Source organism: Pseudorasbora parva, chromosome 3 (assembly GCF_024679245.1).
Source record: "Pseudorasbora parva isolate DD20220531a chromosome 3, ASM2467924v1, whole genome shotgun sequence".
Taxonomy (NCBI): Eukaryota; Metazoa; Chordata; class Actinopteri; order Cypriniformes; family Gobionidae; genus Pseudorasbora; species Pseudorasbora parva.
The window spans coordinates 48,438,974-48,463,759 of record NC_090174.1 but is presented as its reverse complement, the minus strand read 5'-3'; the positions used below and the strand labels follow the sequence as shown (position 1 = coordinate 48,463,759).

Sequence of the window (24,786 nt, the reverse complement as noted above, 5' to 3'; positions counted from 1 at the left end):
GGGCATTTTGCCATTGTGCAAGCTGGTGAGTCATATAAATGCTATTTACTGACACAATCTTTCTGTATAGTAAAATCTCATCCATCAGAGAGCAGAAAGATGTAAGTCTATTTCACCCACATGCACTGATTTTGCCCATAATGACAAATAACATATGGAGAGACCAGGGCCAGTGGTCACACTTTACTACTCTGCATTGACTTTATTTGCATAGCTTTTCAATGTAAAAAAAAAAAGGCTGAACACATGATGACCTGAAGCGGGGCATGTTGTCTCAGTGGAACCTGCCGTTAAACAGGCTTTGAAACAGAAAAACAATTAACACATAAAACAACTTGTCTTGAGACAACAAAGATGAACTTTACAGTACAAAAATATCAAACCATTGTTGTATAAACAATACTTGTAATCAATACATTGTATCAAATTACAATGTATGAAACGCCACAACTTGCCACATTAATGAACTTACCTTTGTGACAAGCACAAATCTACTTTAATTATCGAAATGATTTATCTAAAACAATGAGCTTTGAGTGTAGGAACAAAACAACCAGTTTTTCGTAGAGACTATACAGATTTTTTTTTCGTGAGTGAATTTTCACTGGAAAAAATCTCTTCTTTTATCTTTTTCCATACCAATATTACTATATACTGATTAAAAACTAAACTAGTTTCACACTGACCCAACAGGGACGTCTGCTCTGCTGGGCTGATTTCACATGTGAAAGGCATTAGTCAGAGCTGCAGTCTGCTGTCAGAATTCTTCCTTAGGCCGTCAGCTTCTCCCTATAAGAACATCCTATAGGATCTGGCCTTCTCAATTCAATTCTGATGTTTCCAATGTCAGACAGTCAGATTCACTGAAGCTTAAAGGGATATATTTCACCCAAAAATGAAAATTCTGTCATCACCCTTATATTCCAAATGAGTTTCTTTCTTCTGTTAAACACACAAAAAAGATGTTTTGAAGAGTGTAACCAAGTGGTAAACTCTCAGAAAAAAAGAGAGACAGAAGCTGTCACTGGAGCAGTACAAAAAGGTACAAGTTCCTTTAAGGTACCAAAATGGTATAAAGATGTAGGCTACCTTTTGAAAAGTTATGGCCTTTTGTATTCCTGAGAGTGTAGCCCTTGACTTCCATAGTGTTTTTTCTACTATGAAAGTCAATGGCTTCCGTCCACTAGTTACCAACATTCTTCAAAATATCTTCTTTTGTGTTCAACAGAGGAGAAACTCTAGTTTTGGAACAAAATGGCGATGGCAGATTTTTATTTTTTGTGTGAACTATCCCTTTAAGCGATTGCTTTGAAAAAGATGGTCCTATTTGGACAGAAAAAAATTGAATGGCTCTTTAAGTTTTATAGTGGCTGTACCATTCAAAGCAGTGTGGTTTGTGTTTCCTTTCATTTCCTCTCTTTCTTATACCTGGTAACCATGCCATCTCATCTCTCTGAGAACAACCCATCGGTAATCAATTGAGCTCCAGCAATGACATGCGTGTGGGAGAGCATTTGATCTGTTGATTCCATAAGCAGATGACTCGACTAACATTGCGCACGTGTTTGCTCAAGTTTGATTAGAGTGGACGCAATTTGCAATAAAGATTGAACGCGAGCAGTCTGGCTGCATGAGCGCGCATAAAGCTAATTAATTATGTATGCGCGAGACAAAACAAATGTGTCAAATGTCATATTACACTGGATAATTTCCCACTGGCTGAAAAGCAGCATTTTAAAACGAGAAAGAGCTGTATGCAAGTAACAGAGGTAGCCTACAGCAAGTAAAGCCGGTATAAAAGTCATATTCTAGTAGTTTGATTATTATTCTTATATTTTAAATAGTCTAATTAGTAAGAATATGCTTCACAATATTAACGAGTAGGCAGGACATATGGCACACAGTCTATTTGCCGACCACATAGGCTAGGTTGCCTACTACAAGAGAATACAGCCTTTGGGGTCGGAAGATACAAGAATATTGATCCTGCTGTGTATTTCAATAAATAGTTACACTTTTTTGTTATTGGTTGCTGCGTGTGTCTATAACCGTTAGTAAGGCTGTCCCTAGTTTCACAAGATCACTGTCCAGTCCCTGTGCGTTTATAATTTTTCAAATAACAAACGTGCTTTCTAACATGACGTTTGGACGCTGACAGCGTCACCGTGGTAACAGCCTTCAATTACCCATGATTGGCCGACCCGTGGGAATATTTAAATTCTCCCTTAGCGCTGATTGGCTGGTGGGCGGTCGGTGGATCCGTGAGAGTCTGCACCGTTCCGGGTTATTGTCAGTCTTGGCAGCCCGGCGCATGGGGTGAGGCGCAGTGCCCATGAGCGAGTCACAGAGACGCGGAATATAGACAAATTATTGCTTTAAGTTCATTAATTCTTGCTTGATATTAATATGAACAAGAGCTGCAACCTTTGGACTCCTTCAGAGGAATAATTAAACGGACATCGGAGTTGAAATCGCGACGGAAGGTTTCCGAGCAAGGGGATGAAGAAAACCGCTGGAAGTGAACGGTGATTTCTCTTCCCCAGGATTAAACGGCGTATACTAAATTCCCGCACCTGCTCTTCTGTTCAAGGAATATCGCCTTAAACACAACGAGGGCTTTCTAGTATATTCCGTGGATGAAATATTCCTCTTGATTGTATACGCCAAAGTCTGTTCGCTGTTTGGATTTAAGGACGTTTGCGAATCGCAGTTTATTTAATTGGCAAAGCACTTATTTATTTATCGGATTCGTGTCAGCAGAAAAGCTGTCGTTTTTACTGGAGTTTGCAATTTCCTGCTAAGCCTTACTCGGAGATTATTCTAGTTAGTAAACGGGTAAAGAAAAATCCTGACCGACGGAATCATTTGCGATAGTTCAAAACGCAGTTAACGGAGCGCAGTTGACAAACGGCATTTTTGGGAACAGCTTCTCACTCGATCCGCTGTCGCCTATTTGACAAAAACACATCGGATTCTGTAAAATATAAGATTAAATCTTATCCGAAAGGCAAGCAAAAAACTGCCCAACGATCCTGCAGAAGAAGCTGTTTTTGGATGACTTTTTCTTTTTTACGTGCGTGAAAAACGCTGATAAAAGGAGCTCATAACAAGTCACATATACCGGGGATTATAATTTTTGTTCCCACTTCATCTAAGAACAGAATGAGATATTATTGATTTCCCCCCCTCATTTCCCCTCTTCTGCTCTTTCGGTCGCTTCACGTTCCCACAGTCCTGTCATCACAACCCTGCATGGAAATCTAGTCAGCACCACAGAGCGATTTATGGTAAATATACTCTCCCCTATTTATAATTTCAGCCTTAATTGACCTTTCAAAGACAATATCCATGTAAACCCTTTTGTTTTTCACATGTTTAGGCGTTTACTGGTTTTAAGTATGCAGCTGTCACAATTTTAACGTCGAGACGTAACGTTAGGCTACACTTCAATAAAGTCGGAGTAGCCTAGTTATAATAATAGCTACAGTAGATTAACGTAGTGGCCTTACCAAAATGTTGTTTCTTTTTAAAAAGTATTGTTAAATATAATATATATAGAGACTAGGCCTATAGGGTTAGGCTACTATAGCCTAGGTTTTTGTTTTTTAAACAAGACAGTGTAAGCTACATTAGTAACCTTTGAGAGTTAAATTATGAAAGATGTGCTGTTACAGTGCAACTAGTGAAATCTCCATAATGCAAAATGTGTGATGGCAACTTTGACTGCAAGTAACACTGGATGGTGATTTTCAGCAGCTTAATTTGAATAACGCTCTTGTCGTCATATAATCGTGTGAAGTGATATCGGGTGGCGTCTTTTGGGTCCCTGACAGAACATATAACCTTTGTTTTAAGGTTTTACCTGTAGTAAATATAGGAAGTGCAGTAAAATGGAGGTGTCGGGAGCTGAATGGCCCCAGGACGCGCTTTGATGTGCACTATGGGTGTTTTAAAGAGTAGCTACGCTGACAGGATGAATGCGCTCAAAGCATAAAATCTGGTAACAACACGATGGTAGGCGAGAGGATTTGAATAAAAGGTGTGAAAAGTCTTTTCCACCACCTCCTCGTCTTAGATTCAGCACAGAGTGTGTAAATGATTTCCTTTACGACCTAATCTCTAACTACTGAATTTAAATAGCGGTGCGGTAGCTTTAGTGGTTAAAGTTCTGGGCTGGGAAGTGAAGGGTTAGGGTTCAAGTTATCACAGTTGTGCCCTTGAGCAAAGCACTTAACCTCAGGTTGCCTCAGGAACTCTGAAAATAAGATGTTTTGGGGTAAAAGCTTTACTTAATAGTTTCAGGAGGGGTGTGAAAAGATGTGAAAGGGTTGATTGATTAAATACTTTGTACATTTAGGGCCCATTTGGATGGTGGGCTTGGTCGTCAGCAGGCTTTTCATGTAAAGCTATTATCCTCCTACTCGGATGTCAGCTGTTCCTTCTCCATGCATCGTTTGCAGTTTCCAAGAACTGACGTTTTGCATATCCTATCACTATGAAATCTAATCATTGAACACTTGGATGCTAGCTAAACTACAGCCTAGGTTTTATTTGGCCGTGAAGGCAGATCGTTTGATCTAAACAAATGTGTTTTTATTACCTGGGACTTTAACCCACTATTTGCAGTCTTTCTGAGATTAACAACAGTAGTTAGCAAAGTTTTTTCCTCAGGTCCAGCTCCACCGGAGACCCCTGGGTAATCATGAGCTTGACCCACCATAAATATCCTAAACTCAAAAAACAAAAAAAAGTTTCTTTATCAGTATCAGTTACCATTAAGAACTTTTAGCAAAAATCTTTCCATTACACAAAAGTTTACTTTTAGTGAAAAAGGGTTCTTAAATGATTAAAATCTTCACACTGGGAAAATTGGAGAACCCAAAATGTGTTAAATGGGGAGAAGAAGAAAAAATCCAACCTTTATTTTTTAAGAGCTGGAACTCTGCTTTTTATGCTTGAGAAATGTTACTGTAAAGTCCTTGGACGATCAATATCTAAATAAAAACAGCCTGAAATTAGGCCTTTTTAATATTTTTTCTTCTTAAAATCAGTCCAAAGTTAACCATTGCAAAATAAGTTGCTGATTAAAAAGCTTTATATTTAGACTGGTGTGAGCATGCATATTGATTTTCTGTCAGAAAAGCAAGTTTTTTTTTCTCCCCTCATGCATCACAATTTGAGTCTCACGAGGCCCCCCGTCATTTCTCCACTGCTCTGACTAATGCGATTGGCCCCGTGCTCCATGGTGGACGTTCCACTCTGCAAGTCATCACTCTGGAGGCTTAGGGCTCTGGCTCTTAGCTCGGCTCCAGCATGTGGTCTTCCTCGGGGCCTGGCAGCCTCATTACCCCAGCAGAGTCCCTCACTCTGAGGGCTGCGACTCCCTCCACCCGTGGAGACAGCACCTGTCAAGGAGTATGCTCACCACTCTATTGAATAAAACATTCAGTGATGTACGAGTGGAAAGGTTCACCTCCGGGGGCCAGAGTTGCCTCATTTCCTACTCCTGCTGCACATCCGTGACCTGCTGAGCAAATTGGCCCGGTATTAGCTCTGTGGCTCGATCTCACCTAAACAAATAGAGCTTCCAGCATAATGCTAATCTCAACTGAGCCGAGCATGCGTGGGGGAGATAGCTGGTGGCGAGATTGGTATGGTCTAATATTTAGGTCACTGAATTGTCTTAGCATTGTTTCTCATTTTTCATAGCTTATTTAATTTTGCCGTTTTGTCAGTTTCTCGTTTTTGTTGACTTTTTCCACATCTGATTCGATCACATTTGCACACATTATTAGATTAGTGTCAAGCTTGCGTTTTTCCTTGTGTGCTGTAGGTACTTTTCCACACAAAGTCATTACGAGGGGTTTGACAATAGAAAACTGATGTCAAGATGTTTTGGAAGGACTTCATGCCCTGAAAGCCATCCAAAAAAAACAGTTTATTGTACTACCGTCAGCAGAAAGGTTTCTCTTGATGGGGAAACGCTGTTTGGGTGCCATTCAAACTCTGCTTACTGTATTGAACGGGAAAGATCTTAATAAGATTAAATCAAGAGCGAATTTCATTGAACTCGTACCCATTTCACCGGTTCTGCCTGCCTCTGCTGCAGATGTTGATGGATAGTTTAATTTCAGTAGGATATTATTAAAGAAGTGTGCACTGTTCATTTGAATATAGAGATAAGTGTGTAGATTGATTGATTGATGGCCGTGGGGTGAAATCACTCAACCATTTTCTTATTAAAACCAGCAAGAGCGAGGGCTTCGCTCATGAATATCGTTATATTAGCCCAACTTTAATTTCCTGCCTTATAATAATCTGTTTTTAGGTATTGTCTCAGCTATTACAGTCCTAGTAGTTCCCTGGACATATAATAAAACCTTTCTTTCTTTAATAACACTGAGTATAGTGCATACAGATTTTTTATTTTTTTTGCAATGAATGGATTTTTACAGTAACACATCTTTTAAGAGCTGTAATGAACATGTGACCTAATACAAGCACTCTTGCGTTTAACCCCCATTCCTTTTTCCCGAGGGGTTGGTGGAGCAGTTAGTTAGATGGATGGGGCAGGACATGGTCCTTGAACTTATCTCTCTGGAGCGTCCAAACAGTGGGTCATTAGGTGCAAACATCTCACTATCTCTCAAGGCTTTGGGCACGGCCTTGTTTTAATATGCTAGTTTTGAAGGGACGAAGTTCACGTATGAAGGAAACCTGCACATCTGGTTGACTGGTTTTGTTTGTTTTGTATTGGATTTGTGTTTTGTTTAATTCCCTTTTTGTTAGTTTCTGGTAATGTGCAAGAGTTCATTGCCATACAAACCATATGTTTGTCTTCTTTTGAGGTTCAGTTGAATTTTAACACGAGTTAGGGGAGGGTGTGGGGTGAGGCGGGACCCGATGTCGACCTTGTCCCATATTCAGCTGTCGCACATGGTATTGTTCAAAATGGAAGCCCTGATGTCCAGAGTATAGCGCACACAAAAAGTGTCTAAACTTACTGGTCCCTTTTACCTTCAGCAACAGAATGGGTCTCCATCTTGTGCGCTTTTTGAAATCACTGGTACTTTGAAAAATGAATAGACCAATTTACCGTGGCTGCTGAGAAATATAGAATAGAAAAGAGTGTCAAAAGAAAATGTCTTTGTTAGTTGTGAAAGTGCGGTGAATGGATTGTGAATGCTCCTGTCTCGCTGCTCTCCTACAGAGCTCCTCCTGCGAGTATTGAGTGTTAAGGAGGTGCCATTGTTCCGGAAGAGCTATTATATCTGTGCCCCTGGTAATCCACAATTCCTATCCTCTCTCCCCCACTCCATTCCCCAAGCCGTTCGTACAATGCTAATGTTCCCAACATCTGTTAACGCGCAACACCTGCGGTGGAGGTTGTTTGATTCTCTCCTTTATGGCATTCCTTTCTCCCCTGTCGCTACATAAAAGGCTCAGCCTGCGTTGCTTTTGTAGGTGATATTGATTAAAAGTGTCGGGAAGAAAATCCAAGCATGGAAATGGTGTCAAGATGCACCACTCTAAATGGAATTTCGGGATAACTTGTGTTTTTGTTGTTTGCTTGACCTTTGCTTTGGTGCAGTTTCAATTTCACCAGCTTTATCCTCATCCAGATGAGACACTGGGCTGCAGTTTGTTGATTTAGCCTTTCCGAGGTCGAGTTTCCTTCTCTGGAAGCTTCAAGATGATGATTTCACAAATCTTATTGAAGCTTTTTGCCTTTTCCGTAGTTCTCAACATTGGAATCAGCAAATTATTTTGGATATCTGTAATCTCCTCTTTGTACATTCTGTTGAGGATAGAGCAACGCTGAAATGCCTCAAACTCTCTGAGCTGTTTTTTCCCCTTCAGGCTTCGAGAGATACCTGTGGCATGCCTGTCATTTAATGGCTCTGAGTGCAGAGGAAGAACGGCAGATTAAATGGTGTATGTACAACTTCACATCCTCTCTGCTTCATAGCTAATCGCACTAGCAAACAGGAATCATATTCTAAGAGCGCATCTTTGAAGGGCAAATTGTTCTTCCTAAAAACAAGCGGCTATGTAATCGGCCTCCCGGGTAGATTGATTTCCTGCTGGTGACAGTGAGGGATGCTGGGAAAGTGGCCCTGCAGACTGCTCCTCAAGGACTGAAAAGTTTGTCTGGGCATCAGTCATTGAGAATTACGGGAGTGAGTGTGTGTGTTTTTTTTTTTTTTTAAAGAACTTTTCTGGAGAATTCATAGTGCATCCTGTTCCTCCTTGTAAAGGGAGCAGTTCAATTTCCACGAGTTACGGCTTAGTGCTTTCAGTTAGTGACTTTGCACTCCCTTTACTATTGTTTCTCTGCCAGCATAATTCAGCGAAATGCTTTCAGTGTTACTCTGTTATTTGCCGTTGCAGATATCTGTGTTCTTTACCCCATTTTTGCGAAAGATTTGGGCAATATCCTGACTCTCATACCCTCCCATGGTCCATTTCATCATTGTGACATGCTGTAATGGAACTATCGTTGCAATTCAAGATTGCGGTGTTTAGACTATATTTTTCACCATTAAATAAAGGGATAGTTCCCCCCCCCCCCCCCCACACACACACACATAAGTTTCCCCAAACACAAAAGGAAGTGTTTTTAAGGAACGTTTGAGCGTATTGCACTTTTACATACAACAAAAACATTAATCTGTGTTGTTCTCTCCACCCATTAGGCCTATAGAGTTTTAAATTAAACTTTCATTGTTTTGTCAAGCTTTTTCTTGACTAGTGTTTATTTAATCAGCTTTTTTTTCATTCAGTCTTAGTCCTGTGTCAAATGTGCTTTTTAGTTTTTGTCATATTTAGTCAACCTTGTCCTGTTTTTGTGTAGTCAAGTTTTAGTTGACTAAATGTGTGTGCATTTTGGTCTACTTTGTCACGCTGCATTGATAATCCCTAATATATTGCTCAAAATTATAATCACGATTGTTGTCATTTGAGAAATTTATTTTTACATTTCATCAGAATTGTTGAACTTTCACACATAAGCACAAATTACGAGAATGCCGACTCGTACATGTGGTTTATTTTACCTCATCTAGTATTATTATGTATTATAGGCTATTTTTCATATAGACCTAAAGGAAAAAAAGGAAATTCTCAAATTTAAAACTGTGAAATTCCACATTACTCATTAATGTTTTTCTATTAAAACAACAGCAAAACAATACTTTATATCGCCACAGAGGTTGTGTATGTGCAGTTATTCAGCAAACACAATATCAAATAGTCGAGAGAGCCATACTTGGATTTATTACAGTTCATCACTGGAAAATTTGATGGCAGATTTAGTCCCAAAAACAGCACAAGTTGTGACAGAACATAGACTGACTGACACTATAATTTAAGCAAAAAAATCTCAAATAGAAATTGCTGAAATGCAGCTTACTTGTTTATTGGTGTTTTTAGATATTCGCATGTGTGCATGGTTGCCAGATTGCAAATTTAAAGTAAAACACAGATTGAATACGTGTCCTTTTAACAGAAAAGCTCTGATTGGGGGATTTAAATGATTGAAATCTGAAATCATGAATGCTCCCCTTTTCCCCCCAGACAAAACCAGCAGCCTACTTCACACAAGTGTTACATCTCTCATAATCTCTCACAACACAAGTGTTGTCATCTCACAACACATCTCTCACAACTTGAAATCCATAGCTTATCTTGGATCATTACAGGGCTCCTGTTGAACCTTAAACTATGTCAACCCTGTTATTATTAAGAACGGTGTTTTTGTTTGAGCATATGGAGCTCACTGATAGGACATGACACATGCATGAGATATGGGCTTACTGCAGCACAAAACAGAGTGCCTGGTGTTCTCACGGAGCGGAAAGTTCTCCTAATCCCCCAGGAGGGTAAGACAGACATCCCTGGAAGTCAAAGCTCAATTATCCTTCTGTCAGTCAGTCTCCTTTCCAATAGTATTCCTATATCTTCTTTATTTAGTGCTATTGAAAGAGACATATACATAGCAAATGAGCTGTGAAAAGTTAACTGTCATCGCTGTGTACAACATTATTTTGTGGTAGGACATTGAATAGTGCAGACGTATTTATTCGCCTCTATTTACTAGCAAGGTTGTCTGGCGGAGGGTGTGACTAATATTATACTCCCACTGCGCTTCTGAGTCTTATTTATTAACATTGCGGTGGGCAGCCTTTAAAGTGGGGTGGGGGGGAGGATTGTGTGCTTGCATTACTTTTCCAACGTATTAAGGCTATTAAAATGTAGTGAGAGATTCAGACTGTGACCTGTTTACAAATCCTGTTAAGTTTACTGCCATGGAAAATGGGTTTTGTCATGTGGTGCGGTTGAAAGTTTAACAATTTTAATTACACTCTTAACCGTGGCCACAAACACAAAAGTTGATTCTGTTCGCATTCAAAGCGGGTTAGGTAAATACAATTACAATGAACAAAAATGTCATTGGTAGCGACAAATCTCTTCAAATACATGCAATCTATATAGTTCGCACCGTGCGTTTCATAAAGGCAGTTAGTTCGCTTGTAGTGTTGTCGAGAAAGGTAATGAAATTTCCACCGACTGCAGGAAACAAAGCCTTCGGCCTTGGCCGTTTGCGATTAGCAATCCCAGCCCCCCCTTGCCGACTTCACGCCGTGTGCTGGGAATGCAACATGTTATAATAAAAACTCCAGAGATTTGTATCGCACATTGCCAGGTGTAGATGTTTAATTGTTGGTGTCGTTAATGGGTCGAAATACAATATCTCACTCCTTTGATAGGTTTATGGTTGAAAAAGCCATTGCATAGGGCTTTTCCCCCATGTTAATGTTATTGTTCAGAGACAGAGGCAAACAGCAAAGCGCACACAAGCCTCTAATATAACGCCATTATTTCTGTACAGCGCTCCGCCGCTTTAGGCTGGGGTTTCTGCCATTCTTGGCCAGTGTTATTGCTCTTGTCAAAAGGTTCTAAACCAACAGTGATATTAGGCCCTCGGGCGTCTACTTTTCTGCATGCCTTCCTCTGCTCGAGCCCAAGACTAAGACTGGACGGACACACACACACACACACACACACACACACACACACACACACACACACACACACACACACACACAAACCTCCAACCCTCCTGCTTTATTACCTCCTGCCTGCTGCTGGAATTGCTTTCCTCCCTCGAGTGAGCCGGGCATAGGCAGCTTTATTGTGTTAACCTATTTGTGTGTCAAAAGCTATTGCGCCACTTTTTATCACTGTTTGTATTTGGATGAGTGGAGGCGGGGGGGTGGGGTTACCCGGATGGACGGTCACCTCGCTCTCCTCAAGGGGAGGGATAATGACTGGTTGCCAAGCAATTTTTAGCCGCCCTTCACCAACCCTTTATCCATAGTAATCACTTTTATCTCTCAAAGATGTCATGTATAATTGTGTCCACTATAATCCTCTGAAACCTGCCTAATGGCGGGCAGGTGCATGAGAAGCCGGGTGTTCATTTATGTTTGCTATGAGTCTAATAGGAATATTTCTAGAATTGCATACATTTGGAACGGTCTGAGATGGTCTAGAGATTGGGTGTAGCGGGTTAGATTTCAGCTGGCGTCATGTCCGGTAACTTAACCGTGGATTAATAGCTATTATGGAAAAAATATTTAATTAAGCATTTCAGTAAGCATTTTTGTGTGTTGTTGGTTCATTTGAGCTGTTTGTTTCAATGATGATATTCTCTTGTAGTGAAATCCATTTTTATTTGAAGAAAGGCTCTGGGGAAACATTTCATTAGCATGTCAGTTCATTGCATGAATTAATTACAAACAGCTTTAAAAACAATTGGTTTCTATATTTAAGATGCACAAATGGCCACCTTTTAAAAGTACTTGCATTATCAGCCTTGTTGATTGGTTACTGCTTATTCTAAAAAACTGTAGACGTCTTCCCAGGGAACTTTGATCTTTGATATGACAACTACTGCAGAGTGATGACATGGTGACATTGACTTATTTTTTGTGTTATTTTTGTAGAATAAAGTTTAGTTTCAAAAGTCTAAAGCAAACTCTAAAGTTTCATTAACATTTTGATTGAGTTGGTGGAACTGCCAAGTGTGTGTGACTCTGCCCCACACCACCTCTACAAGAAGTTGTGCCACCTATTAAACGGTCATTCGGGATGTCATCAGAGCCCCTACCTCTGGATTCGCTGATGTTTGTCAATAGCACTGCTCTTCTTCTACTTCAATTTCTCCGCTTTTTAAGCTATCTCCACCTATTAATAAGGCATACAGATCCTATTAAAGAGAAGCCTTTGGTTTCCTCGGTTTTTAAGGTATTTGAATAATGATATTTATAGTACATTTTTATTTTATGGAAGGTTTAGGGTTTGGGTAGGTTTTTAGCTATAATTACCATTAGTGTGTATTCATTTGATTATAGAATTTATATTCTTTTTAAGACTCGAAAGCAATGTAAGTTAGCCTTACACCAAACCTTTCATAAATAAAACATAAAATAATTGACTTCAAAAGGTTGTTTTAGTCGAGGCGAGGACATCCACGCTTGTTTTTTCACAGGAGCCGTAACCTGTAGGTGTAACTTGCTGGGGCGTGGTTTGTAGTACTCCGAGACGCAGGCAGACCCTTCTCAGAACTGCTGACCCTCCACGGACTAATGAACTGACTGCGCCGCTTAAAGGAGAATGAGAGGTTTGGCAGATATGGTTGGCCCAAAGCCGAGCGTTTCATCTCCAGACCTCACTTGCTAAGAAGGTAGACAGGAGAGGCTTTTTTATTGTTTATAAAATCCCACATTTGCAACCTCCGCTGTATGCGTGATTGCGCGTACATGTGTGCTTCTTGAGCCTGACCCCAATTTACACACTGCCTTTTCCTAACGCAAGTCATTGATGTTCTTTTAGCTTGTGCCGAGTTTCAGGCATAATTTGTGTGTGGCCAATTATCTCTCCAGCTTTGAAGACTTTCCTCTTGCTTCTCCAGGTTGGGATAAAAATTAATTTAGAGCTTCCCGAGAGCCTCAAAGCTTAAATTAGAACCAAGGATCTCTTGCTTTTAATTTGACATTTCAGTTTTGATTTCTTTTGGGCTTGGAAACACCTTCATTGCAGTTTGAACCATCTCAAACAAACAGATTCTTCAGTGGTTTGCTGCTGGAAATGTTCATTTATGAGTTTTAATATACACCGTTTCAATATTATGTTTGTGTAGCCTAGCAGTTGTCTAGTTAGTCTCACAGAACTTTGAACTGGTAATGGTTTACTATGCTTCGTTGCACACATTTGCTGATCTGTTATCTTTCTGGTGTTTAAATGTACACAAGTTATTTATATAGATAGGTAATGGTTAGAGGATATGGCTTAATTATTGATAAATCAGTCTGCTGTCTTTGCAGTTTTTGACGGTTCATAGATCAGAAACAAATTAGATGCTGATGTAAATACAGGGCTTGGTTTAAAGTAAGCCATTATCTTATTTGATTTGCATCTCACATTAAAATCCACATGACTGCTGTATAGAATTTGCAGTCGACGGATGTGATTTTGGAAGGTTTGAATGTTTTCTAGAGTTCTGTCCCCCGCTCAAGCGGCTCTGAGCAGATTCCATGGGATCCGTCTGTGAGACCGTCTGTGACAGCTCTCCTGTTCATGGAGTCAGAATGCAGACATGCTGAAAACACAGCGCACACGTTCTAACCTCCCATGTGTGCCTCCTCTGGAACATCTGTCCAGCTGTCATCTTGTCTCAGCCAATCAGATTCTGCTGTGGGCAGTAACTGTGGAAGTGTAGCTGGAGTAGTCTCTTTGCGCGTGTCTCTCTCTCTCTGAGGAATATGAGAGTGTGTCGAAGCATTGCTATGTGCTTTTACACCAAACATGCACGCGCACACACTCACTCCCTCTGTGCCTGTTTAGCAATAATGTGCAGAGATGTGAGCAGCAGATGGTTCCTAATTTTTCTTTCTTTTTTTTAATATGAATTTTCATGTTTAATCCTGATTTCTAAGTAATGCTGTCAACTTGTGTAATTTTCAGAACAGTTTTAATAGAATGTGGTTTGTACTCAGCATAGGACTGTGGAGCGGTTCTTAATCCCTTTGTAGTGATGTCCGAAATTCTTTGTCGAACTATAACTATGAAGTGAGTTATTTGTTAGGGCTATAAATAAAGCAACATTTTATAGACACAATCTGTTGTGAAAATGTTGCGTAATAATTCATTAATGTTATAATTTTTCATTTATAAAATATAAATATATAAAAATGTAATTATAAACCTTTTCATACTGAACAAACTGTGGACAATTTACAATTTAGTTTCTGGCTGAAATTAGAAACAATCTGCAAGTTTCTGTGCCGGTGTGACATCCTCTACCATTAGTTAGTGTGGCACTTTGTGCTGTTTTGTGAATATGTTTACCTCTTCCCCCTTACGGTAAGACGAGCCCTGTGCGACCAGTTCTTAAAGCGCACTATCTCTTGGCTGTTAGTTCATAGCCCCATTTTCTTGACCGCTTGTCTGAGAGGCTCCAGTCTGAAGCCCCATCCCTCATCAGTGGCACAGGATGGCGCTTCAGATAAAAAAGGAGAATTCTATTTATGTCCGCCTGTAAACAAAGTCCCAGTGAGGGAGAGCTAATGGCCTGGAACTGACGAGAGCCTGCAGGGATATCTCACTCTATTTCTCCCTCCCTCTCTCGCTCATCTTGTCACCCACTTTTCTCCTCGTCCTTCTAGTCATGGTGGTAGTAGATGGGAGAATCAGGCTGAAAGGAACCACGTCAAAGCAGTCAGTTTTCTGATGTAAGGAGAAAGACTTTTTAGCTCCTCTGCCCTGAAAGGGAGCGAGAGGGAGGAAGACCAAGAAGACTGGAGGAGAATTTCTCCGGGGAAGAGACTGTAGTGAGAACAGCTGTACTTTCTCGCTTTCTTTGGCCCCATCTCTAAGTTCAAATCCACTGCACATCAAACATTTATCATACACTTTTACATCAATTCCTCTAGATGTTGGACCAGTGATGATTTTGAAGAGCTTTTGATCTCCGAAACACTAAGTTCTCGATGGAGTGAATTGAAGTTCTTGTGACATATGGTTGTGATCGTATGCTTAAAGTATATTTTTGATTGGTCCCGTGTGGATCCACTAGCTCTGTTCTTTTCTTAGATTAATTATCATCTTTATTTTTGAACGACATCTGATTGATGTTTCCTGCGAGGTGACAGCTGCTGGTTATTGGGGAACGCTTGATTGATCCGCACTGATGGAGCAGAGACAAGCCATGAAACTCTCCCATTGAGTGTCACTTACGACGTGCCTTGAAGCGCCAGGCCCATTCTGTTCTCTCTTGCGCGTGCGAGTGACAGACTTGTGCTGGGTATTGAATTTGGGATTGTTAAGCAGACGCTCGGTGGTAACGCTTTGTGTTATGATTGAAGGGCAGAGACGGCATCTTCTCGGCAAAACCAGATTTCTGTGCAAACTTCTCCCCTCCCCTCCTCTTCACGTCGACACGTTCTCTAACCCCGGTGACAAGCAAAATGCTGCCGCTTGTGACTTTTCGTTTTATCATTCAAATTCGTCCCATTGATGTTGCTGGCTTTGATTGACAGGCAAACTTGAGAGAGTAGCGATAGCAATCAGTCCTCATCAGCTGCGTTTGTGACCGTGGACAATAGTTTCTCTCTTTCGGTTTTCACACTCGTCGTTTTTTGCACGTCCCCCTCCCTGCTGTCACAGAAAACTCAGACGATTGCATTTCTGTCACGACAGAGGGCTATTAATCTTTTAAATCCGAGCCAGACCTGAGCAGCATTGTGTTCTGGAATCTGAGAGCGCACTGTGGAGACCACTCTGAAAAAGAGCGAACAGGGGGAACATAACGGGCTCGTTCTCTTTGTTAAGGAGAAACCGAAGCTTTCTGAATGCGCACAATATTAGAAATCCAATCTGTCAGAGAAAGAGTAATAGATGAACAACATGCAGATGGTGATTGTAAAATCAGGCTGCCCGGTTTTACCTGATATCCCTCCGGCCCTCTGCTCGTTCTCCCTCATCTAACCCGTTAGCCCATTTGGTGTGTTTTGCTTCTCGAGAAAAGTCCACGTGACTCGCTTTAACCTTTATTTTAGCAGAGGGAGGTCATTGGGTGGTCTCCGCTCTTTTGGAAAGGTCATTGCACCGAGGTCATGGGTTTAGGCCAGGAGATGCAGAATCACTGTGTTCAGGCGCCCTTGGAGCAAATCATGTGAGTGCATTGCCTCGCTCAAGGGCAAAACAGCAGTGGAAAAAAAAACATGCACATTAGAACAAACATGCCACTTACAAAAGTTAACATCCTGTGTGTCCTGTGAGGCATAGGATTCAGTAACCCTCCACTGAGCAGGCTCTATTATAGCTGTATTTTTATTGTCGTGCACAAAACCTTTTTTCCAAGACGAGCCATGTGGTTCTTAGGGTGTTTGTTTCGTCTCGCACAATTTCTAGTGTGTTTGACTGCCTAATTGTCCACCAGGTGAAAATGGCGTGTCTAATCGTTTAGAAAGATGACAACACATCACGTGATTTGAGGTGTCATTCATGTCTGTAACACTTTGGTTTAGTAGTGGTTTGAACAAACTTCTAACCACAAGTATGAGCAATAGTAATAGTGATACTTCCCTTACCAAACACCGCTAATTATGTGGAGAGAATCTTTTTTTCATGTCAAAACAGCAGACAGTTGAGAAATCAATGCTAACCTTTCATGGGAGCTTTTAAAGCAAGGCCACGGATTAATTTTATCACAAAACCAGCAGGCAGTTCTGCCGAAAAGACTCTCGCTGTTAATGAAGTGCTGCCTTGTAGGAGGCATTAAGTATAAAACTGGCGAGTTGAGGAAAACAGTGCAGAGCCTCTAAACATTTTTACGGCGAAGCGAGGTTCTTAATATTAGTTCAAACATGCTTCTTTTAATTGCTTATTTGGCATTAAGCAGACATTTTTTCATTCAAAGTGACTCACGGTACACTAGTTGCAAGAATCCCCCTGGAGCAACACAAGGTCAGGCGTCTTATTCAAAGACAAAATGGTAATCGGTTCTCAGGAACTTTACATTTTCACCCTATATTAAATCGCTCTGTTTTGAGCTGATGCCCTCGCCCCCCCCCTTGGCCCTCTTCTCCCAATTAGGATGAGGTGTTCGGATCCCCACCTGAGGAAACTCGATCCAGCGGGCTGAGAGCTCCAGACAGGGTTGGCTGGGCACAGTGATGCACAGAGTAGTGCTACTTGATAGGGGTTTCTCTCAAGGACTGCTCAGGGATGAAGCTCCGTTGAATTTCCTCTCTAGAAAAACATATTTTTGCCATGCAGGACTCCCAACCGAGGCAGATAAGGTGGTGCAGAACTTCTCTTGTGGAGAATCCATTGGTTACGACAGATTCAGACCAGTTAATATGCATATCTTTATTTAATTCAGAAGAAAGAGAAAGGAAAAGTGGAAAAGGAACTTAAATCAGAGTCTAGACAGAGTGAGCTTTTTACTTGGCTTATAAAATGTTTAAAGACAGCATGACAAGATATCAAAACGTGTATAGCTCCCTTTAATATGATTTATTTCCTAGTCCAAATATATTCAATTGGATATTGTAGACAGAATTTGATCTGTGAGAAGAACCAGCATGAAAGATATGGAGGATAGGAATATATATATATATATATATATATATATATATATATATATATATATATATATATATATATATATATATATATATATATATATATATATATATATATATATATATATATATATATATATATATATATATATATATATATAACATTTTGGACAGCTTTATTAACAATTAGCAATTTTAATAATTACTTTTTTTTTAAATTATTTTTCTATACTAAGTTCTATTGTTTATCAGACAACATTTTCTTCAGATTTCTAGAATTTGTACAATTTTACAAAAAACTGTACCAGGCAATCATGAACTACGGGTAGAAATTCATTGTTGTTGGGACTCCTGTGTATTAGTTAATAGGATAATTCACACACAAAAAATTATCTCATCATTTACTCTCTCTCATGTTATTCCAAACCTCTATGCGTTTCATTCCTCAATGGAACACAAAGAAGTACTTGGTTATAAAGTATGTTGGTAACCAAAGTTTTTGACTTTGTATGGACAAAAACTATTGAAACATTTCTCTAAATATATTTTATGTTCAGCAGAAGAAAAAGTCGTAGTGTTTGCGAAAGTCAGAGGGTGTGTAAATGATGACAATTTAAATTTTGGGGTGAACTGTCCCTTTAAAAGTCCTTAAAAGAGTCTTCTTTTGGTTGTGATATCATGTTCTTCCATTTCGTTTAGCCAAACAATTTATCCGTCTAAATATTTGTGAAGTTTCCCAGCTTGCTGATAAAAAGAGCTGTTTGTTTTGATGATGCTCTGTCCGTCAGTAACCGTATCATCTCCACCGGCAGTGTTTACTGTCCATTATGTCCGTGCAAACACAGCCGCCGCTGATCTTGTGTGCTCTCCACACAACCTGTCTCCTCAGAGTCTGGATCATAAAAGTGCATTCAAAGCTTTGAAATGCCTCCGCTCTCCCAAGCCCCAGACACTTGCTGCATAACTCAGCTGTGTGGAAGCATTTTGCCCCCACCCGCCCGCCCTTGCGGCTGCCCCTGCCCTGCTCTCCATATTCAGGCGTCTCTCTTGACTTCTCCAGCCCTTTGTTTCCTCAGGGGATGGATGCAGCGGGCGGGGAGGGTGCGAGCTGTTCAATCAATAGCCGCTCCATCTGTCGGGCCTGTGGCAGGGACTCAGGGTGGAGGGTGGAATTCGGCACCGTCTGTGGGGTGTATGCAGGGGGCTTGTCACCGGATTCTGCCTGAAAGGGGGCTCAAGGGCTGTGGGGCTAGGGTGGAGTGGAGTGGGGCGGTGTCCCCCAACCATTCTTCGTTTTTGTGCCGACTCCCTCCTCAGCACAGTGTTAGCTGGCTGGCGTGCGTGTGTGTGTGTGTGTGTGTGTGTGTGTGTGTAGAGATGAGAGGCGTCTATTGTGTCATTTCACAGGCTCCCGGGAGACAGGGTCACCTTGTCCCTCGTACAAACGGTGCCCTCTCTGGATATTTTGGCTGTGTGTTTTATACGAGGGCCAGACACCCAGGCTCTGAGCACATCTATCTCTCATCTCAGCCCTTTTCAGATTCCCCCTATTGAGAGAGAGAAAGTCTGGAACAGGGCTTTCAAAGGGGACATCTGAGATAGTTGCACAGTTGACATCATTCTTCCTGCGAGACACTGGAGAAGCTCTGGATCTGTCTGTGCAGCTGAAATCTCCATAAACTGCCCTTTTAGGACACTGAGGTCTGTATTTGTGTTTGGATTGTGGAAAAACTGAGCTGCTCATTTAACACAGGCATAATACTTTGGTTTACATGAAATCAAAATGGGTGCTATTTAGATTTTAAGGTCCCGTTCTTCGCGATCCCATCTTTCAAACTTTAGTTAGTGTGAAATGTTGCTGTTAGAGCATAAATAATACCTGTAAAATTATAAAGCTAAAAGTTCAATGCCAAGCGAGATATTTTATTTAACAGAAGTTCCCTTTCAAAGCCTACAGCGAACGGCCGGTTTGGACTACACATCTGCACTCCCTGGCAGGAATGACGTCACTAGAACAGTTAATTGACTAACCCTCCACCCACAAGAACACGCGAAATAGGGGGCGTGGTCTTGTTGCTCTCCCACGTGGAGAAGAGCGCGCATCCAGCGCTTGAATCTCCCCGTTATGATAAGAGGCGGGACCTTTCCGGGCAAAGTGCGCTAAGCTGCTGTCCAATCACAACACTGGAAGCGCTGGCCCAATCAGTACTCGTTACGTGTTTCTGAAGGAGGGACTTCATAGAACAAGGGAATCATCAGGCCGTTTTTAGGACAGAGGAAACAGCACGGTACAGATAAGTAATTGTGTGAAAAATATTTTGTTTTTTTACACGCGAAACATGAACTCATGTTATATTGCACACTGTAAACACAATCAAGGCTTCAAAAACACACGATTATTTAACTGCCCATTATTCTGTTTGCTTTCATTAAAATCTAACATCTTTCTCTTTTGAAACAACTTGTGTGGTCATATAAAGTAAAACTTATATCATAGTGTAACATTTCACTTTTCACAATCCAGTCAAGTCACGTTAGATAAAAGTCTCATTTTATATAATTTTATTCAGTCACATTGATACTTGTATTCAGCAAAGATTCATTCAATTGTTCAAAAGTGACAGTAAAGACATTTATAAGTTTCCAAAATATGTTTAATATGAATGCTGTTCTTTTGAAATTGCTGTTGTTTTCAACAATAATCACAAGAAATGTTTCTTCAAATCAGCATATTAGAATAATTTCTGAAGGATCATGTGACACTAAAGAATGGAGTAATAATGCTGTTAATTCATTTCAGGAATTTTAAATTGTAATGTTTCACAATCTTTCTTTGTTTACTGTATTTTTGATCAAATAAATTCAGCCTTGGTGAGTATGAGACTTCTTTCAAATATGGTTTTAAAAAAATTCGTACCGACTTTGTAACTTTGGCCTGTACCTTCATAATGCTCTTCCTGGAGCGTTTTTTTGTTCGTTTCGTTTTTAAAAGACCTGCATATCTGTGTGATTATGAGTGCCAAAATTCGGCTGTTGTGACAGCTGCTTTGCCTTGATCAGTGTTCTATGACGAGGACTGTAGTCCTTGGGGAGGCTCCTCTCTTCTGTTATTTAATGGCATTGGCTTCACATGAAGGACAGATACAGCGGTCCTAACCTCTCTGGCTCAGGCTCTCTCATGGCCACTGATGCATTTTTTTTTTTTTCAACGTTAAAAGACCCATGAAAACAAAGTGCTCAGCCTTTTTTTTTATCCCATCAAGTCAGTATCAAATTGGCAGAAAATACAAAATACGAGGCCAAGTGCATGTCAGCAAGCTTATCTTTTGCTCTCTTATCTGCATGGTCATTTCTTTGATCCCGAATAGCTCACAGTTTAGGCTGACCGTTCTCCAAGGCTGTTAGCTGCTGCAGCATCTTGTCACGTAAATCTCAATTAACTCTGGTTCAGCCGTCAGAGACCACACCGCTCCTAAACGAGCCCTTTATTGCCTCATATCTAATTGTGTGGCTCATTAAAGCTGCTAATCAAAGAGACTCGCATATCCAGCAGCAAGGTTATGCGGCGCTAAACTCGGAGATGCTGAAATTTTTCAAATGAATAGCTTGACAGCAACTCTGTAACACTCCAAACTTTTTTGTCCTTGTAGTGTCTTGAAGAAAAATGTTCCAGAGGGACTTTAGGCCCACACGGGCCGTATGCCCAACCAGGTTCACAATCTCTGTTGAATCTCACTAAAACATACCCATCTTGCTTCAGCTCTTTTGAAGTCTTTTAGTAAAGATTCCTTTAACAATGTTACATATAGTACACATTGCTGGGGGCTTTTTCAGTATGTTCTAATTACCCAAGATCTCCAGATTTCTTGGAGTGTCCATTATTCTCAGCACTGACTCTTCAAACAGTAATTTTGCACTGAATTATAGTGAAACAAGTTCTGTAAGAGTGTTTGTGCATTAGTGTTTTATCTCATTCTTACAGATGACAAGGTTTTACCTGCGAAAATACTCAGTATTAGTTAACTGCAGTTCTGCTTTTCCAGCACAGTGCTGCTATCTCTCCGGTGTTCCCAGAAGAGCCCTGGGTACCTCTGAGCCTCAGAGAGATTGGTGAAAAGAAGGTTGTGGTGGTCACAGAGGGGTTCGTTTGCTCTTAATGGAAGCACTCACTGGCTATCTCCTCAAGCCAGCCTAGAGCTAATTTGAGACAAGGCGGATGGATGTTTGCTTTCTCCGTGCTCTTCCCACCTTGCATGCTTTTATCACGCTGTTTTAGTAGCCGAGGTTTGGCAGGGAGGGAGAGAAACAGAGTGGAAAGGGACATCTGCCTTTTGTGTCTCCTGGGTTCTTCTCCTTTACTCTCAATTAAGAAGATTTAAACAGACAGTGTTTGTCTTTGTCCAAACTAAAGAGGGAGCTTTAGCAGGTGTATGGGTCCGTGTGTCCAAATAGACACGGCTCAAAGGCTCTCTCCATCAGGCGGGGTTCGTTTGAGAGTATGGCGGCTTTCAGCGCGTGGGAGAAAACTGCAGTGACAGCACAATGAATAAATTGAAAAAGGCTTGTGTAGTAAATTGTCTATCGCTGGTGACAAACGATCTGATAGGAGCGTGCGGAGGCTGCAGACGCCGCTGTCCCAGCAGAGCTGTGAATAACTGGCCTATCTGCGTGCTGCTTAGCACACCGGCCTCGCTCACACGCTTAATAATTTATATGCTGTGAAATATTTCTCCCCTGCGCAGATACGCCCGAGTGTTGGCAGGCGGTGGGGACAAGCTCTGGGAATGTCCCTTCAGCGCTAATTTGGGGGACGATGACATCCAGAGGTTTCTCCCTCTTTTTTCTCTCTCTTTTCCCCCCTGATGGACAAGTTCTCATTCCAGTTCCAAAATTGCAATTTAGGATTTGAAATGAGGAATTTACTGAAATGTAATTTAAAGAAATTCAACGCAGGTAATGCATTCTTGGAAATGAAGTGGTTGAAATATTAAATACAATGCAATTATATATGGGAGAGACAGGATGGGAGGAAAGGGGTTGGGGTTGGAGCTCCAGTTTAAATGTAGAGGATTTCCATGTTTTATCCATGTAATGGCCTCCAAATGCTATTCAAATTTCAGACATAAATCTAGTGGGATTTTCTGCATCTGTGGTTTTAAAATATAAAATATGTCCCCAACTAATTTCCCCCTATTGTAGACACACACTACACACTTCTATAGGTGGAATCTGTCTGTCTCTGTGTCTGTCTATTGTTCTGTCTCACCTATAAATCTTTAAACTTACAAACTTTTTAATCTTTTATTCAGAACTTTCAATCAATGCTTTGTCAAGGCAGCAAATTTGTCTAGGAAAACTTTTCTATGTAAAATGAGTCATTTCCTTAATGTAAATTAAATTCTACTTGAATTCAAATTGCAATTCTGCTTCCTTCTGCCTCAAATCAAATGCAATTTTAATTGAGAAATTAAATTTGAATTTAAAAGTCATTCTCAATTCTGAATGGCACTCCAGCCCTTTTGCCATTGCGAGTCGCACATCCCATCATTGTTCATTTGCATGGTGTGGAGCTTTGCTCAACTTTGCTCGCATAGGCAATGTTTGCTGTCGCTCAAGTCACCTCAAAACGCCAACTTTTACTGTAAGCAAATGACTTTCGGTGGCTTTGTCACTGGAAATTGCTGTCAGTGTGAAATGAAAGCCCCTTTATGCTGCTAAGGACATGACGAAACGTCATACTCCCAGGATTTTATAATTTCTTAGGCTAAATTTCTCACTTGTCATCTAAATCTCTGTTGGCTGTCAGAAATCTAGTCCAACCTCTGTGGATGTGTCCTTTCTTTGCGAGGGGTCCCTCCAGCCTTGGGGACCAATTAAAACGAAAATGTCTTTCAGTCGGGTCAGGGCGGTTAATTGTTTGTTTGTTTGTTTGTTAGTTTATATCTGTGGGATACTTTTACTGCGTACAATTACTTTTATACAGACTTCTGAAGGTTTTCATGTTTTCTTTTAAGTCCTGCCGTTTTATTTTTATCAATAAACTCGGGGTTTTAAAGTCCTGTTTTGGCCCTGCAACCAATTATGTGGACTATAAAAAATTTAAGAGGGACAGTCTTTTATAATTGAATCCTAAAGTAATAGATTCTGTTAAATATGCATGAGCTTGGCTTTATAGATGAAACTAGAATTAATGTCTATCAGAGACCCGACCAGGAAAGCACAGAGGAAGGGAAGGAGATGGAGACGGGATATCTTATCATTATTCTAATAGGGTATGATTGCCGTGGACAGAGGCAGACTGTCTACGGCTAGATGGGACGACCAACTTAATCATTGCAAGTATTGAGCACATTTACCCAGACTGGGCTAGCTGAGATGCTGAAAACCGATCCAGCTATATCCTGGTTCGATTGTCTCTCCTTTTTTTTTTGGAGGAGGTTGTGTGGTTGAATGGGAGGGAGATATGTTTTGAGCTCTGGTTTGTTTTTGGCATGCTGTGTGACAGCTTAATGAGGAAGTTAAGGAGCGTGCATCGGAAGGTCAGGGACTGCCGATCAGAGAGGGAGTCGTATATCTCCACACAAAGTCTCCTCACCCGTATCCTGTACACTCAATCTGTCAATCTCTCGTCAGCTCCGCTTACCCCTCCGACGGGACGCATGCTGTGCTTGCCATACAAACAGATCTTTTCTTTTGGTCTATTTACGGTAAATTCAAAAAAGCAGCCAAGGAAAATGCTTTTCAAGGTCTTCACAAGTGTTCGAGGCACGTGTGAACCGGCCTTTTGCCCTGTTATTTCCTATGTAAACTGTAAACTGAGACGCTCTGTTGTGGGCTTGCACGGTGCAGTGAATGTAGCTAATTGCGCGTTGAGTTTTGGGCAGAGGAGAAGGTCAGACGTCGGTCCTTAACTTCCACCCTGACAACGCCATTAATCCCACAGCAAGTCAAACTCTGCTCTGCACTGCTTGCAGGGCAAATGTTTCATCTCAAGGAAGTCTGTGAGGAGAAATATAGGCCCTCATGAAATATTAGATTATCGGGCGGCTGAAGTTTTGCCTTGGAGGTGGAAGTGCTTTTTCTCATCCCTGATGTATTTGCTGGCACCTGGCATAAGGCCAAAATGAACGTATGG

The 24,786-nt window shown here is 40.9% G+C and overlaps 1 protein-coding gene across 1 annotated transcript in view; it reads left to right on the top strand.

The window, feature by feature from the left end:
- Positions 1–2,276: 2,276 nt before the first annotated feature.
- Positions 2,277–24,786, top strand: part of fam222aa (family with sequence similarity 222 member Aa) — a 59,507-nt gene continuing 36,997 nt past the window's right edge. Inside the window, exon 1 of the mRNA XM_067439316.1 lies at positions 2,277–3,287. The gene's annotated coding sequence lies outside the window, so the exon portion shown is untranslated. The remainder of the gene's footprint in view (positions 3,288–24,786) is intronic.